This window comes from Triticum dicoccoides, chromosome 2B (assembly GCF_002162155.2).
Source record: "Triticum dicoccoides isolate Atlit2015 ecotype Zavitan chromosome 2B, WEW_v2.0, whole genome shotgun sequence".
NCBI lineage: Eukaryota > Viridiplantae > Streptophyta > Magnoliopsida > Poales > Poaceae > Triticum > Triticum dicoccoides.
This window is the reverse complement of record NC_041383.1, coordinates 695,761,298-695,778,718: the sequence shown is the minus strand read 5'-3', so window position 1 is coordinate 695,778,718 and position 17,421 is coordinate 695,761,298. Positions and strand designations below refer to the sequence as shown.

The 17,421-nt window shown below is 45.1% G+C and overlaps 1 pseudogene; it reads right to left on the bottom strand.

Moving 5' to 3' along the window:
- Positions 1 to 814: 814 nt before the first annotated feature.
- The window catches only part of LOC119361163, a 38,211-nt pseudogene continuing 21,604 nt past the window's right edge, over positions 815 to 17,421 (bottom strand).

Here is a 17,421-nt window from a genome sequence, read left to right as displayed (position 1 = left end):
TGTTATAATATTTGAAAGGCCAAGAGTACATCGCTACATGTTCATCACGTAGTCTCGTTTGAAAAGAGCCCACGATTAATGTGCTAGCTAGAGCACTATGAAATGATTTTTACATGAAATTTGACCATTCTTCCTCACATGGACATGTTGGTCAAAGTTTTAAAATTATAGTATTAAAAGAAAATGTTTTCTATGATAAATTCAATGATATTGTTTCCACCCACACAATCTTAATATTTCTATACCTATGTGAGTCACAGTTAGTGAAGTTCATACTTTAGGACCACATATATTTCAAAAGGAGGTTGTATTATCTTGTTAGTTCAAAACAATTAGCACAATGTCTAATACAGTAATGCGGAAGTTGTCTTTACTTATCATTAAACATTTTCTTTGCAAATACCATCAATTTATGAAGTTAAGTATGAAATTAATTACACGATTCAATGTCTATTGTACATTGTCTATATTGCATTTCTTGTAATAAATGCTTTCTTTTTTCAAACCATGAAGGAGATATCCATGTATTCATTAGAAAGAAAGAAGAGTACAACGACAAAGATGACACCACCGTTACAACGCCAAAGATGACACGACCAGCCACATCATAAACTTAAACAACAACAACAACAACAACAACAACAACAACAACAACAACAACAACAAACGACCTAAAGATCCACAACACAAGCGTCGATGACCAACATGCTAGAAAGCATAGACCATACGCCGAAATGAATTTGTGAGTTCTAAAAGCAAGGATCATGACACTAGAAATGTGATGACATCCACCACCAGCCCGAGAAGAATCCGCTTAGCACCGACCAAGCGCTGTTCTTGACTCACCACCGTCGTCCCGCGCCTCCTTCGCTTGCCGGAGCTCCCACCCACCATCGGACTCAATCAGCCACCTCACCTTCGCCGCCACCTCCTGGGCTTCCACCATTTCTTTGTCATACCCTTCAATGGCCACGGTCAGCCGCATCTCCTCGACTAAGAACACCTTGTTTGTGTGATGCTCGGTGTACAGAGGCCACGCCAGCATCGGCACCCCCGCCATGACCGCCTCCAGCACCGAGTTCCATCCGTAGTGTGTCACAAACCCGCCCACCGCGCCGTGCGCCAGCACTGCCTGCTGCGGCACCCACGACATGACGACCAGTCCCCTCTCCTTGGTACGGTGTAGAAAGCCTTCCGGAAAAAGTGCGTCGAGGTCGTCGGCCAGCTGGTGCTCGTCGCGGGGCACCGGACAACCCACAAGAACCGTTGCCCACTCGTCTCCAGCCCCGCCGCCATCTGCTTGATCTGCTCAGCGCTGAACCGGCCCAAGCTGCCAAAACTGAGAAATACCACACTTGCCTTCTGCTGGCTATCGAGCCACGCGAGACACTCGTGGTGCTTCTGCGTCCCAACCTCGTCGGGCTTTATCAGCGGCCCTATGCAATACAACGGTGGTGTTCGTCACCCGGGGAGCATGCAGAGGCCGAAGACGATGGCATCGGTGGCGCGCGGCTCCAAGGAGCGGCAGCTGTTGACAATAAGGCCCTGTGAGTTGCACAAGCGTTCGGATGCGCCGAGGAAGAACTTACTGCTCAAGCTGTCGCGATCGAGGATAAACGCGGGCAGGTGATCTGCTGGTATCGGTGGTAATCTCGGGACGTGCACAAAATCACTGGCGAGGTCTCCGAAGCTCAGAGCGGTCTGCTCATGGATGACTGCTCGGTAGAGACAGAAGGCGACGCTGGCGATGCAAGTGGTGTGAAAGAAGTAGGTCGGAATGCCGAGCTCAACGCCGACGTCGAGCACGCTGCTGCAGAAGAAATCGATGACGAGTGCTACCGGGGCCGGGGAGGCGGACCGGAGGAAGTCACGGAGGTCCGGGCTGGAGGCGCGCGCGAGCCCGAAAAGCTGCGCCTCAAAACTCCCGGCGGGCACGTCGGAGGGGAGCGTGGCACGGGGGAGACAGTGGAAGGACAAGGATGGGCTGGCTGCCTCGATGACGGTGAAGAACGAACCACCAGCGCCGTGTGTCGGTGTCAAAACCGGCGGATCTCGGGTAGGGGGTCCCGATCTGTGCGTCAAGGCTGATGGTAACAAGAAGTAAGGGACACAGGTATTTACCCAGGTTCGCGCCCTCTCGATGGAGGTAAAACCCTACTTCCTGCTTGATTAATATTGATGATATGGGTTGTACAAGAGTAGATCTACCACGAGATCGTAGAGGCTAAACCCTAAGAGCTAGTCTATGATGGTATGAATGTAATTTTGATCGGCCTTCTAAGGACCAACCTCTCCGGTTTATATAGATACCGGAGAGGGCTAGGGTTTACATGGAGTCGGTTACAAGGAAGGAAATATAATATCCGGATCGCCAAGCTTGCGTTCCACGTCAAGGAAAGTCCCATTCGGACACGGGCCGAAGTCTTGAGTCTCGTATCTTCACGCTTCCATAGTCCGGACGTTGTACACAGTCCGGCTGTCCGGACACCCCCTAATCCAGGACTCCCTCAGTAGCCCATGAACCAGGCTTCAATGACGATGAGTCCGGCACGCAGTATTGTCTTCGGCATTGCAAGACGGGTTCCTCCTCCGAATACTCCAAAGCGGTTATCGAACATGTAGACCGTGTCGGGATCCGCAGGACGATCTTCGTATGGTATAGATCTGATTTGTTGGCAATCTTCGTGCGTCGTGCCCTTGTATCATGGTTCGGTCCAATGTGAACCGACGCTTCCTACCCCACAGGACTCGCATTACGAGGCAGTTTTATTGGCACGTCCCATCGAGGCAGAGATCGTGTCCCTCTTATTACGGGATTTTCCATTAATATGAGCGTGCGTGACCCCACGACGGCCGTTGGTATTACCCCGTGTGTTTTTAGATAAGCCTCAAACGGTCACACCGGGGACTCTTGATATTCACCCTCTTTATAAAGGGGTCGAGACTTACGCCTCTTTCTTCACCTTCATCGCGCCTTCCCGCACCTTGAGTTCTAACACCCAAAACCTAAGCTCCACCCCTCCGGAATCCGCCAGTATGTTCAGATCTGATCCTCAAGGCCGGTGGGTCGCCTCCTCGATCGAGGAGATGGACATTGCGAAGCTTAGGGAGGTCGGATACCTAACTGCAGATATCCAGCACAGGCTTCCCGCTCCGGGGCAGGTTATCCCCACACCGGAGCCCAATGAGTGTGTTGTTTTTGTCCCACACTTCCTCCGTGGTTTGGGTTTCACCCTCCATCCTTTCGTGAGGGGGCTCATGTTCTATTATGGGCTGGATTTTCATCATCTGGCTCCAGATGCCATCCTCCATATCTCGTTGTTCATTATCGTGTGTGAGGCTTTTCTCCATGTCACGCCACACTTCGGCTTATGGCTCAAGACCTTCAATGTGAAGCCGAAGATGATCGAGGGGCGACATGTGGAGTTTCGAGGTGCCGTAATAAGCAGAAACACCGATGCCCCATGGCCGGAGGGTTCTTTCCCGGAAGTATCTGCCGTATGGCAGCGGAGGTGGTTTTATGCCAAGGCCCCAAGGGGCACAAACTGGGTAGCCACCCCTGAGTTCCGCTCAGGCCCTCCGTCGTAGTTGGCGTCCTGGACAAACATAGGATGTAATTGGGAGCCCGCACGCGATGTACCAGTACTGCAGAACCGCATCCAGAAGCTTCTCGAGAGGGATATCAACCTTGTTAGCATAATGCAAGTGATGTTAATTCGGCGGACGTTGCCGTGCCAACGCCGGCCTCTTCGGATGTGGGAGTTCAATCCGGGGGGTCCGCGGACTGTGAAGCACTTCTTCGGCTTAAAGCTCGAAGAGATGTGCAAATTATTCTTCGGACGGAAGGTAACATGTCCGGATACCACCAAGGATGCGGGCCTAAGCTGCAACCGCCTAGATACTCAAGTAAGTGGCCTTGATACCAGACACCCTGTTTTGTATTTGTCATACTTGTTTATTCTGAACATCATCCGCGTCCAGCAGTGGCTCAGCAAGGCGGAGAGAATCAGGTGTCCGGCACCACTTCCCTAAGGCTCGCCCGCCCCTACCGTGGCCAAGATGCTCGACCGGGTACTCAGCCGAATGCCCTCGGGGAAAGACAAGGGGAAGGACAAGAAATCCAAACCCCACATACTACGCATCCGAACCGGGGATAGTCGGGGAGGAGAGGTCGAGGCCGCCTCCCCACGCGGGAAGAAGAGGGCCGCCTCCGAAGATTTGGAGGCCGAGATGCCCAAATTGGGGAAAAAGGGATCCCCAGGGGTCCTTGCCCCGACAGACACAATCACCGCATCATGCCCTCAAACAGGCCAACCCTCCAATGAGTCGTAAGTCAATCATTAACTTAAAGGTACTGTATTTCTCCTGGATCAATGACTAGGACTCAACTTTTTGCAGTCCAGCTGGCAGCTCTTCTCAACAGGGATCGTCTTCGGGCGACCTTCCTCCGGAGATGATGGAGAGCGAGACCCCACCCGCCTCTCCAGTTCTTGACGCGGGCGACACCGAGGTGTCGTCACAGAGGAGCCCGGATCCGCCAAGGCCGGAAGCCAATGCGTCAGCCGCCTTAAGTCCGGACGTACTGACGGGCTTACTGGAGCGAGCTGCGCTCTCGAAGGAGCACCGCTCATTAATGAGCGCGGTGCTCAAGAAGATTTCATCCGCTACAAGCAGTTTGAATGAAGCTTTCACAAGCCTGCTCAGAGTCTTTGAGGTATGTAATGGAAAACTCACTATTTCTTTGGTTGTAAGGCACGCGCTAGGTGTGCTCCATATAGATCGCAGCCCTTGAGATTCTGGTTGCCCGCCCTAGGTGGCAAACGGGGGATCATAAACCAATGATAGTTCTGTAAACGTGTGCAGGTACCTGTGGGTCCGGCTGCCGGCCCGTCCGTTGAAGTTGCCGAACTATCGAGGCAAATTGGGTCGATTGATGCCAAATTTGACCGAAGGAGCCTACGCCGGACAGCTACTTTGGTTTAGTGCAATAGTTCCTTGGGGCCGTGCCCCGGATCGATGCCATGAGGAGGTCAGCACGCATAGAGGGTGCGTGGATGGCCTTTGCACGCGTTAAAGCGTATTGGACGGATATGGATGCCACTATGATAGCGTCTCAGGATCCGATAGGGGGTCAACATCCGGCCGGGCACTACTTGGCGCAGGTTACGGAGGGTGCCCGCCTGATAGAGGCGCAGTGCCCGAAGGATCTCCTCTTTTAGTGATGATTCAAATTATTGTAAAAACATTTTGATTAGAAGGTTATATTTATAATTTGTGTTTGAAAATATATATACAGACCGTCTATTCTGCTAATATTAGCAGAATAACTATTCTGCACACCGCTTCCGTACTGCACGCTGAACAGAAGCGCACTGCATCGTTGTAACGACGAGCACTGCAATGCTTCACGGGGGAACTGCTTCATTTTTCGGTGTTCCGCCCGCGCGCGTTCTATGTGGAATCGGGTGTCGCGGGATGATTCAGTTTGTGTCTGCATCTCATTTTAGCTTTATTCTTTCTGATTTACAGGAAAATATACTATAGTGCTTGCAAATCGACGGATTTGGCGGACGAGCTTTCTCTGTTCGTTCGTGTTCGCGTCAGATGCGTTTTTTTGTGCTCGGATGTTGTTATTTAGTAGGAATTCTTTGATTGCATTCGTTTTAATCGGTTCATTCACTCTATAATTTGTTAATTTTTAGGAGTTAGTTTTCACTTCTTGGTATGTTGGTTGTGCGGGCGGGTGAGCTTCGTCCGCTCCTCTGATCTTTGTTGATTTTTTTGATTTTTGCCCGTCCACGCGTGTTTTAATATTGTAATTACTGTTGCTGTAGGTTTGAATTCATTGTATTGCGGGTATAATTGTCATTTTTTGAATCGCGTTTTTTAAATGAAAGCTGATGCTGTTCGTCAAGTTGCCATGTCTTGCATGTAAATTTTTGTTGGTGTATTGTTCGATGGTTTAGTGGCTGTAGAATTTTTAGGCGAGTTATGGAAGTGCGAGTGAAATTGACACCTCTATCAGTCTATCACATTGTCTGTAGTTTTACTGCTTTAATTTTATTTGTTGTAGTCGCGGAAACGTTGTAGTGTACTGCATTTTCTTTGGTAGCGTACTTCGTGTAGCTTTAGTACAGTGGTTATTGCTGTTTATGAGATTTCTCCTTTTCGTAAACTACATTCTTTTCTTACTACATTATGTGTTCTAGATGACTGCATAATATGCATTTCTGTACTGCATTAGCAGTGTTGTTAATGATCTATTCTGCTATTAGAAGGGATGGTCCATGATGCGCTTGTGTTAGCTGAATAGTTATTATAAGAATTTTTTTGAACTGCATACTATGAGAATTGTTTTTCAACATCATTTGTTAACTGCAAAGTTTCGACCATTTTGCATTTCCTTTTTACTGTTCGGAGGGCTGCCTTTCGTTATTATTAGTACCACACTATGTGTTCGAGATGACTGCATTACTGCCATCAGCAACTTTGTCTAAAAGCGATGATAAAATGACGTAGTTGAGGTTGCATACTTTAAATAGGCATTGTTCAAATTGTCTGATGGACATAAATTTAAAAGCATACATTATAAGCAAAGCATTAGAAATATTGGTTGCTTCATATTATACAGCCTAGAGTGCAAAAATTGTAAACTTGATGGAGTCTTCTTCTTTGTAGAAAAAGACCATGGCCACTTCTCCGGCCTCAAAGCCATTTTGGGAGACAAAATCTTTCCAACCAGTAGTTATGTTGATGCAGTCTTCAGAGTCGATGTGGTAGTCAGCTTCCATGTCTCCATAGCCATTTTTGTGTTCTGTCTCCAAATTAAGCTTCCCTGAACTCGGAGCATGAATTTTTATTGCGGATGACAGTTTCTGCATATTGCAATGGGTGGATAAAGAATTTATAAGTAAACAGCAAATGTTTTTGTTTTATACTTAGCATGATTTGTTTATGTTTACTTAAATAGTTACATACATATGATTGTATTTTGTAAAAGTTGTTGGAATGTATGAACAAACTTATATACGCAATTGACTCCTAGTTTTACTGGGATATATATTATACTGCAACACGTGTGCACTGCAATGACAGTAACAGTGTACTTCTCCAGCATATTAATATAACTGCAACGCTTATCTACTGACCTTTTTTTTGTACATATGTCGATACATGGTGTGGTACTGAAAAAAGATAGGTGGAAGCATCTAGTCTTAATAGCTAACAGATCTGAACAACAATACAAATTCTGTTTTGTATTTTTGTTGATATTACTGAACAAATTGATTGAACTATATATTCAGATTTGTATTTGCAGTCTAGAATATGTCCAAAAATTGTGAGTGGAAAACATACCCAACTTTCCTGTAGATCTGTGGTTGTTAGGCGATGAAGAAATGGCAGACGAAACCCCCTGTTGGGTATCATCAGGCAGCCGAGCATGCTGCGCCACTCGGTGTTGGTGAGCTGTAGGCCTTCTGCAAAGACGCATGTGTCCGCTACCGGCGCCATCCTTGACAAGCACCCGCACTTGCAGTCCATGGCGGGTTCAGTGGAATTCCAGAGAAGAGTTGTGGATGTGATGAACCCTAGATCTAAGTTTTGAGGAAAATGAGGAACGGGGGGATGAGTTGTGTTAGTCTGTAGCACGAATGGATAAGTTTTTATGCAACCAATCGAGCAATGGCATTAATAAATGTTGTGGTTGGCGTTAGGTGGTGTATTGAGTCTGATTCAGTGAACACGAACGCATTCAAGAAGGAATAATACTGCTTAGTTGAGAATAGCGAACTGCATTGTCATATCACGACGGAATGTGAACTGTCTGTGTTTGTGTATGGTATGTAGCAATTTTTTTTTTAATTTTCAGTGTCCTCTCTCTTTTTTTGTTGGCCCTGTGTTCTGGTAGTGAAGATGTAATTGGGCCCAGGTCGGCCTGTGAGCACACGGTTGGTTCCCTGTGCGCTGTGTGTGCGTCCTAATATTTAGTCCCACCTCGCCCGCCGAAGGCGCGCCCTAGTTGTTTATAAGCGCTGGCGAGGCATACCGATCGAACTCCTCTGTATACTTATCTGGGCGCTTATACACGGCGCTCGCTGCTATATGCTCTATGACCTGTGGGCCCATGTGCAACCGGCCCCATGCACTGTGACTCAGAACGACTCGCCTTCTGTGGGCGTAGACCTATTACGAGACTGGCTGGGGCCGGTGCAACCTGGGTGGTCAATTTTTTTTACTTTTAATATTTCTGCCCTTTGTGTGTTTTTTTCAATGTTCGAGTGTGCACTGCATTGATCAGGGTTCTGTACTGCATTGTATACGCATTGCGTACTGCCTTTTTTCCCAATGTATGGGAGTGCACTGCTTTGTAAATCATACCTGTACTTCACTCATTATGGTTTTGTGCTGTACTTTCGTGTACTTTCGAACTGTATTGAATTATTTTACGTGTTTTGTGTTTTTCTATTTGTGTTTTTGCTCTTTATGTATTCCTTTTTTGAAATTTATGTTCGTGCACTGCTTTGTTGGGTATGTTAAGACTTCATTCGACAAACTCAGTGTACTGCATTTGTCCGACTTGCACTGCATGCGTCCTGTTTGCATTCTGTACGACAATTTCATCACCAGCAAGCAAACTAATATAATCTGAGTTCATCATTACAGGCGATTGTGCATGGCAAGCAAACTAGGTTTAGCACACAAGCAAACTAACGATACTTAAGCAAACAACACAAAGCAAATTTGATGATACATAAGCAAACTAACGATACATAATTCTAAAAGAACGCTGGCATTCTTGGCTTCTGGCCGACACCATCTTCTTCTTCACCAGTCGGGCTCTCCCCATCCCCAGCTGCTCCTAGCGCGCTTCTTGGGTGGCTCCTCCTTCTCTAGCTTTGCACGGCGAAGGCCGTCCTGGGTGAGGGTGATGCGGTTCCATATCTCGTACGCTGCGTAGGCGTCCTTTGCCGCGTACTCGATGTGCCTCCTGGACAGAGGCAGGATGGCCCAGCGCTGGTGCTCGGCGTCGGTGATCTTCTTCTTCATGTTGCTGTAGTAGTTGTCGATGAGCGCGCCGGAGACGTCTCCGAGGGAGTCCAACGGCTTGGTTGCGTCGGGCACCCTCCACTCCTTCTGGATGTCGACGAAGTTGGCGACCTCCAGTTTGACGCGCTCCAGCCTGGTTTTGTCGCCGTCGATGGAGAAGCCTGCAAAGGTGTACCTGGGGTCGGCGAGGAAGTTGTCGAAGACGGTGCACCTTTCACTGTCGCTCATTTGGAAGAGCAGCACCGGGTGATTCTTGCCGACGGAGAGCTGGCAGAGGGCGGGTTTCTGTGTCGCTTCAGGGTCATTGTCGTACTCGAGATCAATGCCGACGATCTTGTGGCGCTGGAGGCTGAGGTGGCGCTCGTACTGCGCGAGGGTGATCGCCATCTGCTTCTTGTCGTTGGTGTGGATGACGTGCAACTTGGTGTTGCCGTGCGCCTCCACGGCGTTGTCGCCCTTGTACTCGTCGGTGAACGTCATCGCCGGTGGTGGGAGCGCAATGGATACTTGTGTTTTGTTGTGGATGTGGATGAGAAGGCCTTTGGAAGGGGTCTGAATTTAAGGGGAGGGCGCGGTGTGGGATGGCCTCGTCGGATGAACTGCACGAACGCGCTGATGATGCGGTTGTGCCGATCGTGGGTTGGTTTTGCATCTGTGATCGTGGGCTTGTGGCGATGGAACTGCTCCGATTGGGTGTATGTATGCGAACGTGGGTTTTTTTTAATGTGGGTTTTTTTTTGGTCAGCACATTTTTTTAAACATAACCTTTTTCTATTCGAACGGCCATTTTGTCATGTTTTATAGATGTATACTGGGTGACAACATAACTGCATTGCTTACAACTAAGCACTGCGTCGCTTACAAAACAGAACTGCAACATTGTATATATGTGTGTACTTCATCGTTTTTTGCGTCTCTTGCTATATGCTTCGGTGGTCTGCATTGCGCACCGGAATGCACTGCATACTTCTACCGACATGTACTGCATCTTGTTTTTGCCGGTAATTATCGCAGTCCCTGGCACAGGACGGATAGGAAATGGGAGGGGGGGCCCACACTTTTTTTCTAACTTATTGTTTTTTTCTTGGTCGGTTTTGTTGGGCCTATGTTCGGGTATTTCAGAGACGCATGTACGTTGTCAAATTTTGGGTGGCTGATGCCGGTATCATTTGGGTGATCAGTTTTTATTCTTTGTTTGCTTTTTAATGACGTGGAGTGCACTGCTTTTTGGTAAATCATCGGTGCAGTGCATTGATCATGGTTATGTACTAGATGTGAACTTCATTCCTTACTGCATGTACAGTTCTCATTTTTTATCCCGTGTTTTTACTTTTTTTGTAATCTTTTTTTTCGAATGTATTGGACTGCACTGTTTAGCAAATTACGACTGTACTACATTGTTTATGATACTGTACTGCAAGTTCGTGTACTTCCGCACTGCGTTAACTTATTCCGCGTTTGCGTTTTTCTTCATCCCGTGGAGAAATGCATAATGGCGTACTGCATTTCGTATAGAAATGCACTGCATTTTTCCATCATTGTGTACTGCATTTTTTTTTGCCTGTACTTACTTCACTGTACGGGAGGTTTAAGGGGAGAGCGGATGGTGGGGGGTGCACATTTTTTTTGTGTTGCATTTAATTGAAGGTAGACATTTTTTTTCTAGATGTGTTATTTTAACATGCGTTGTGTTTTTGATTTTTACTTTTTTTACGAACTGTATGTATTTTGTTTGTTGTTTTATCGTTTTTAAATTTCATGATTCTTCACAGATAACTGCATCATGTGTTTTTTGTTGTTGTTGTTTTTTAGTAATATGTGCGTTTTTGATGTAGACTGGCTTATTTTGACCGGGCTGTTTTTGGGCCGGCCCGTTATTTTTTACCCTTTTTCCGAAACGCGGGCCTCCTGCGTGTCGTTTCCACGCTATTCCACCGCTCCGCTGTCAGAGAAAGAGACCGAGAACAATCCCCTCTCCTCTCTTGCAGTTTCTCCCGAGGTATCTCTCCCTCGAGCAAAACCGCCGTCGCGCGCAGCAACGGCCGTCGCCTGAAAAAAAAAACCTCCCTCAAGAGGTCCTTGTTCCTGCATTCGGCGTCGCTGTCCGCTCCGTGAGCCTTTGCCGCCGCGCTCCCGCAGCCCTTTCCCTTCCCCGCCCGCCTTCCCCGCCGCCGTCGCCGCACACTTTTCTGCGGTACGTTTCGCTTGGCTCAGTGTTGATTGTCCCCTCGCCTTGTTTTTGTGATTCTTGTAGTTGCTGTAGCTTTTTTTGCTTGTGTAATTTTTCGTAGGCAGTCGATTTTATCTCGTTTTGAAGTCGATAGTTGTGTGTAGCAATGTGGATCTAGGGTTTCGTGAGATTTTCGCTGATTTTGTTGCTTATGTCTGTTACTTCGTCCTTTGTGTTGCAGGGAAACGCTATGTCTTCGCCGAGCAGGCAGGGAGAAGGGGTTCAGGGTATGTGGAGTGATTATTCCTTAGGCTTTGTTTATTTCGTTTAGTGTTTATCTAGTTTTCTAATTAATCCTTCATATTGGGTTATGCTCTGTTAGTTGTCAGCGTTCGTTTGCATTATTTTGTCATGTGATGTTTTTGTAATTTCTTGTTTCTTCTTTTTTGTTTTTGAATCCAGCAGGTGATTGCAGTGCTCATAATGACACACCAATTGTCTCTCCTTGTCCTGGTGGTAAGGATCATGGTGTCGAGGGAGGACATCAAGTGAATTCGTCGATTGAATCTTCTCCTATAAGTGTTGCCCCTCCTTCTGGTATGTGGTTATTTTGTTTATTTTTGTGTATGCTTTGTTTTATCTAGTTCGACATTTTTATTGTGAATGTCCGTGATTTTACTATATGCAGCACTGCATTTTATTTTTTGTATGTGAACTCCAGAGTATGTACTTGTGAACTGCATTGTCGTTTTATTCAAGTTTTTTGTACAATGGATTATTTTTTAATTTGAGTTTATGGTTTAGCACTACATTTATATGTCTAACTGTACTGCATTTGTTTTTTTTGTGCAATTTTTAACGAGCATAGACAAACTTTATTTTGACGCAGTGTCTGCTTTCCATGCTGGGGCGCCTGAGTTTGAGGAGGTTACTCAATTGATTGACCATTATTTTGCAGAGGGTAATGTTGGTGTGAGCTTTGATCAGAGACGTCCTGTCTTGTCTGAAACACAGTCGCAGTCTGTTGATGGTACAGAGGAAGTTACATAGGATTGGATGGTCCCGGAACAGGTTCGTCAATATGAGTTGAAGCAAAGCAAGAAGAAGTTGAGGTTTGAAATTGAGTTAAAAGAGTTTGCTGAAAAGGAGAAGCATAGGAGATCTGCAGATGGTGGCAAGGGTGGTAAATTTGGCAAGGTGAAGAAGAGGTTGAGTACTGTTGCTGAGGAAGGTGGTACACCTCGGCGGAGTCCACGTGTTGCTGGAATGAAGAAGAATCTTGGCAAGAGACCCGCTGAAGTTGGTGGAAGTGATGACCCTCAGCGCAAACGACTACATGTCACTGAAGATCCCAATTCTGATGACGATGACTTTGTGCTTGCTGATTATGTGAAGGGTGTTCATCCTTCTAGACGCAAAGACCGTGGTTCATCTAAGACTGTACCCAAGCGTGCCCATGATGATGTCGACGAAGATGTTGGTGGTGATTCTGGCGAGGAGGTGGATGCTGCTCCAAAGGTTTGTTGAAGTGCACTGCATTTGTTTCCTTCATTTTGCTATTCTTTCTGTATTTTCTTTCTTTTTTTATGCGTAATCTTCTAACGTGGACTGCATTTCCCTTTACACAGAGGAAGAAGTCTAGTAAGAGCAATGCAACTGAAGATGATGGTGAGGGAGATGATTCTCGATTTAACAAGACCGTGCGTTTGTCGCTTCCCACTGTTTGCAAGGCTGCTTCTTTGTTGAAAGAGGCGCATTGCAGCGGTGTTAGGGATGCTGGATTTGGTGTTGTCTTTGATCTGATAGTATAGAAAAATGTGTCGCGTATTCTTATGTGCTATTTGATGGGAGTGATTGACCCTGCCACTATGTTAATGGACTTTGGGAATGGCAGGGTTCTTTGAATCAATCGTGATTCAGTTCATGACATTTTTGATTTACCTATGGGAAGTCACACTGCACCCATGCCTGCTTCCAGCGGTCATGATGAATCGTTGACTGCCCTCAAGGATGAGCTTGGCTTTGACCGTTCAAAAAGTATAGGTGTCAAGGACTTGCTTGAGAAGTTGAAAGTGTTGGTGGAGGAAGATGATTATGTGAGTGTTGACCTTGCTGTGAAGGTGTTCTTCCTTATACTTTACCAGAATTTGCTGTGCCCGGGGCCTGCAGTTCGTTTGGGTAGAGTTGCTGCGATGGTAGAGAACATGGATTATGCGGCTATGGCTCAGATGGACTTTTGTCAGCTTGTTGTTGATGAGTTGCAGGCAGCTGTGGTTAGGTGGCAATCAGAAGGCAGCAAGCAGAATTCTGCAGAGGGTTGTGCCATTGTCCCCCTGATTATGTATCTTGACTCCCTGAAGCTTCGCAAATTTTCAGTCATGCACACATTGACGCCACGTGCGTCATACCTGATGACCAAGGACCTGATGAAGTTGTACAATGAGGATGTGCTTGTGAAGGGAAAGATTTACTTGGAAAGTTACAAATTTGGGAAGCTGCCGGTTAGTGCACCTGATTTTTTAATATCATATTTTTTTTAAAAAAAATTTGCAGTCATTATAAATGTGAACTATTCTAGTACTCACATGTGTACTTCTCTTTGCGTGTTCTCTTTTTTTGCAGTGGAAGGCGTCAGGTGATATTGTGTACAACCGTCCTGCTGCAGTTGTACATGGCAGGTCTGATGCGGGGCCTAGCACTCATGATAGGTTTTATGAGCCTATCTGTAGTCAGCTTCCTGGTTGTGATGATGAGGTGCCGCATACTCGTGGTTTCATGCCTCGACAGATGTTTGATAATACAAGCTCTTATAAACAGACATTTGTTGGCGGCAAAAAGCATGATGAGATTGATGAGCTTCTTCTGAAGGTTTTGAAGCTGACTGAAGATTTGCCAACCTCTGGTGACAGGTTGAGGACAGTTGCTGGTTTTTCCCTGTTGGCCATGGCCCACGAGATGAAGATATTGTTGCTGCTCACAATTTTGATTGTGGTGTGATTGAAAGCCTGAAGATTGCAGTGACAAATGTTCGTTCTTCGTATGCTCAATTGAGACATTCACAAGAAGAAAAATGTGGTCGGTATGAGAAGGATGCATATCGTGGATGAAATGATCTGTTAGGATGCTGGTGTTGGTGCTGATAATGTATGTTCTATGTTTTTTGTGGCTTTGGACCTCTTTTTTGTGTATTATGTTGACTGCTACTCACTATTTTTTTTGGTTATAGACTGGAGTGGAATCTTCTGGTGTCGATGGAACTAGAGATGATGGAGTTGGTCAGGTATAAATACTCCTGCCATGTCTGTTCTGCCATGCTTCCCTTTTTCTTTGAACTTACATTTGTTTGGTTCCCATATTTTTCTTGTGTACTTCTCTGTTGTGGAGTGTGTACTGCTTGTGTATGGTTGGAGTTTTATCTTTTTCGGTCGGTTACATCTTATTTCTCTTTTTTGGTTTGTTGTATGGCTGTAAACTGGTGTCGCTGCTCATGATGTGCACAAAGAGACTTACGATGGCTCTGGGAAGGATGAGGTCTTGGGTGATGCAGTGTCCCCTCTTGATGTTGTAGCTGATAAGGTATAGATGTATTACTTGTTCTGTTAGTGGGTTGTAATCTAATTTTTTGTTGTCTGTTATAAACTTGATGTACGCTGTTATGTTCATCCATATGCATTTTCATTTGCGTATGTTAGCTGCAATAGTTTTACTTGTGTGATCTTCACTATTTGACATAAGTGAACTGCAGTTCTTTTTGGTATGGGTGATCCATATTTATTTACATAAGTGACCTACAGTATTTAACATAACTGAACTGCAGCGTTTGTCAAATCGAACTGCATTTTTTTATGTATACGTGGGTTGCAGTTGTAGTTTTGTTTGATACACGTGTGTTGGTGTTTTTTTGTATATGTGGACTGTAGTTGTTATGTGTATGTTGCCAGCAGTCTTTTTTGACATAAGTGTGCTGTGTGTTGTTGTGTTAGTTATCCCCATGCTTATTTTTGTGTTACTGGGTGTTTTTTAAACTTTCCACAGGTTGGAGAACCAAACGAGGAAGTCCACGTTGATCTGAATCAGGGCAGTTGTGCTATTGATGACCGTGCCAGTGTTGATGCTTCTGTATCGGTTGCCGTTGAGTGTGCTGATCCTTCTGTAGCTCAAGGATCCCATGATGCTGTTCCCGCCAGTCGGCATGAAGATTCTGATGTTGACATTGAAAAGCCACTGGAGAATGTTGCCCCTGCTTCTAGTGTTGTTTCTTCCCCTGTGTCTCTGGTGTCCAATGATGTTCCGGAAGTATTGACAGTGGAGCCTCATGTAGTTGAAGTATCTAAGGAAGCTGCTGTTGACCAGACTGTTGTAAATCGAGAGAATGCTGATGTTGCTGTAGAAGGAAAGTACAGTGAGGTTGTGTTGGATTCGTCGCAACCTATGCAAGAAAATATTTTGCTCAGTTCTGAAGAACAGCAGCCTGAAGACTCTGACACTGAAGGCAAGAGATTTTTTTTAAACAGTGCAGTTTGATGTTTTTCTCAATCATGTTGTTTAATTACTATGGTATCTGTATTAGATGTTAAATGATAAGTGAAACTTTTGATGTTTTGTCTATGATTTTCAAAATAGCTAGCAGAATTCCCTTATCTTAATATTTAAACTTCATTGTTTGGTTAAGTGAACTTCATCTTTTTTATTGCAGATGATGAACTCCCTGTTGTGACACCGTCGAGCATTGATCCAGCTCTTCTGAAAAGATACAATGAGTTGTACACTTCTGTTACAAGGGCTCGGAAGGACAAGAAGAAGAAGTATGATTTTTTAGAAATTGTTTTGTTCATATGTATTATCTAATTTTTGTATTTACCCGTTTTTATTTGTTGTTATTTTTTTAGTATCTTATGTTTGAGTTTTTCATGAAAAATTCAAGGACATGATTGCTTTTAAAACTGAGATGGGTGATATTAGCATTGGCGAAGTTGGTCAATCCTTTTGGGATAAAGGGATGCTCACTACAAGGCTTGTAGATCTTGGGGTTTCTTTGCTGGTAGATAAGTTTAAGAAATCTCCGACAATGGTTGTCCCGTACCATATTTGTGTAAGAATGCAGAAATTTTTGTTTTATTATTTTCATTTTCTTTTCTGATTTGTGCGACGACTTGTTTTGCTTATTTGATTTTTGGTTTTGATTTGGTAGACAAATATTTGGAATGGTGGTACCGTAGGCAGGAGTGTTAAAATGATGTTCTCTTCAAAAGCCGAGGAGCGTGTTGATAAAAAGGATATGGTGAGAGACTTTTTTATTTGTATTTTGCCTATTTTGTTTTTATATCGTTCTGTTTTTTCTTGTTACAATAATTTTATTTATTTTTTCATGCTTCCAACAGGTCCTTTTTGCAACTTTTGATCCGCCAGATACGAGGGATGGTGTTGGTCATTATTGTGTAGTTGCGTTACATGTGAAAGAAAGGCGGTTTGAATTCCTTAACTCGCTCAACAAACCTGGCAGCCCTGATGCGGTCAGGGTTTTTAGGAGGATGGTTAAAAATATCAAGCGTGCATGGAAAGAAGGTAGCTTGAGTTCTGATGAGCCCCTAAATCCTCCCACACTTGATGGATTTGTGTTGAAACATGTCATTGTCCCATTGCAGCCAAATGGGTGCGTTCTTTACAGCCCTTCTGTGTCATACTGTTCAAGTTTTTTTTCACTTAATTTTTGTGAAACTGATGTTTTTTATTCTTTTTATTGCAGGCATGATTGTGGATTCTATATGTTTCAATTCTTGCAGACATGGGATGGTGTTCGAGTTGCTAAGTTTGGGGTGGAGCACATTGCCTACATCAGAAAGGCCATGCTCTATAGCTGGCTAACGTTGAGGAAGTGTTGCCTTGATTTAACATCACTTCTAATTTTTGCAGATAAAGGTTGTTTTATTGAACTTCTTCATCCTCGCTTTATTTTATTTTTTACTACTGCTTGGTTCCGCTTCTTTACGGGCAAGTGGGCTGCATTGTTATTTTTATATGTGGGCTGCATTGCTGTATACAAGTGCGGGCTGCATTGCTGTAGAGAAGTGTTCTGCATTGTTATTTTTTATATGTGGGCTGCATTGTTGTATACAAGTGGGCTGCATTGTTATTTATATGTGGGCTGCATTTGTTTTATACAAGTGTGGGCTGCATTGATGTAGAGAAGTGGGCTGCATTGT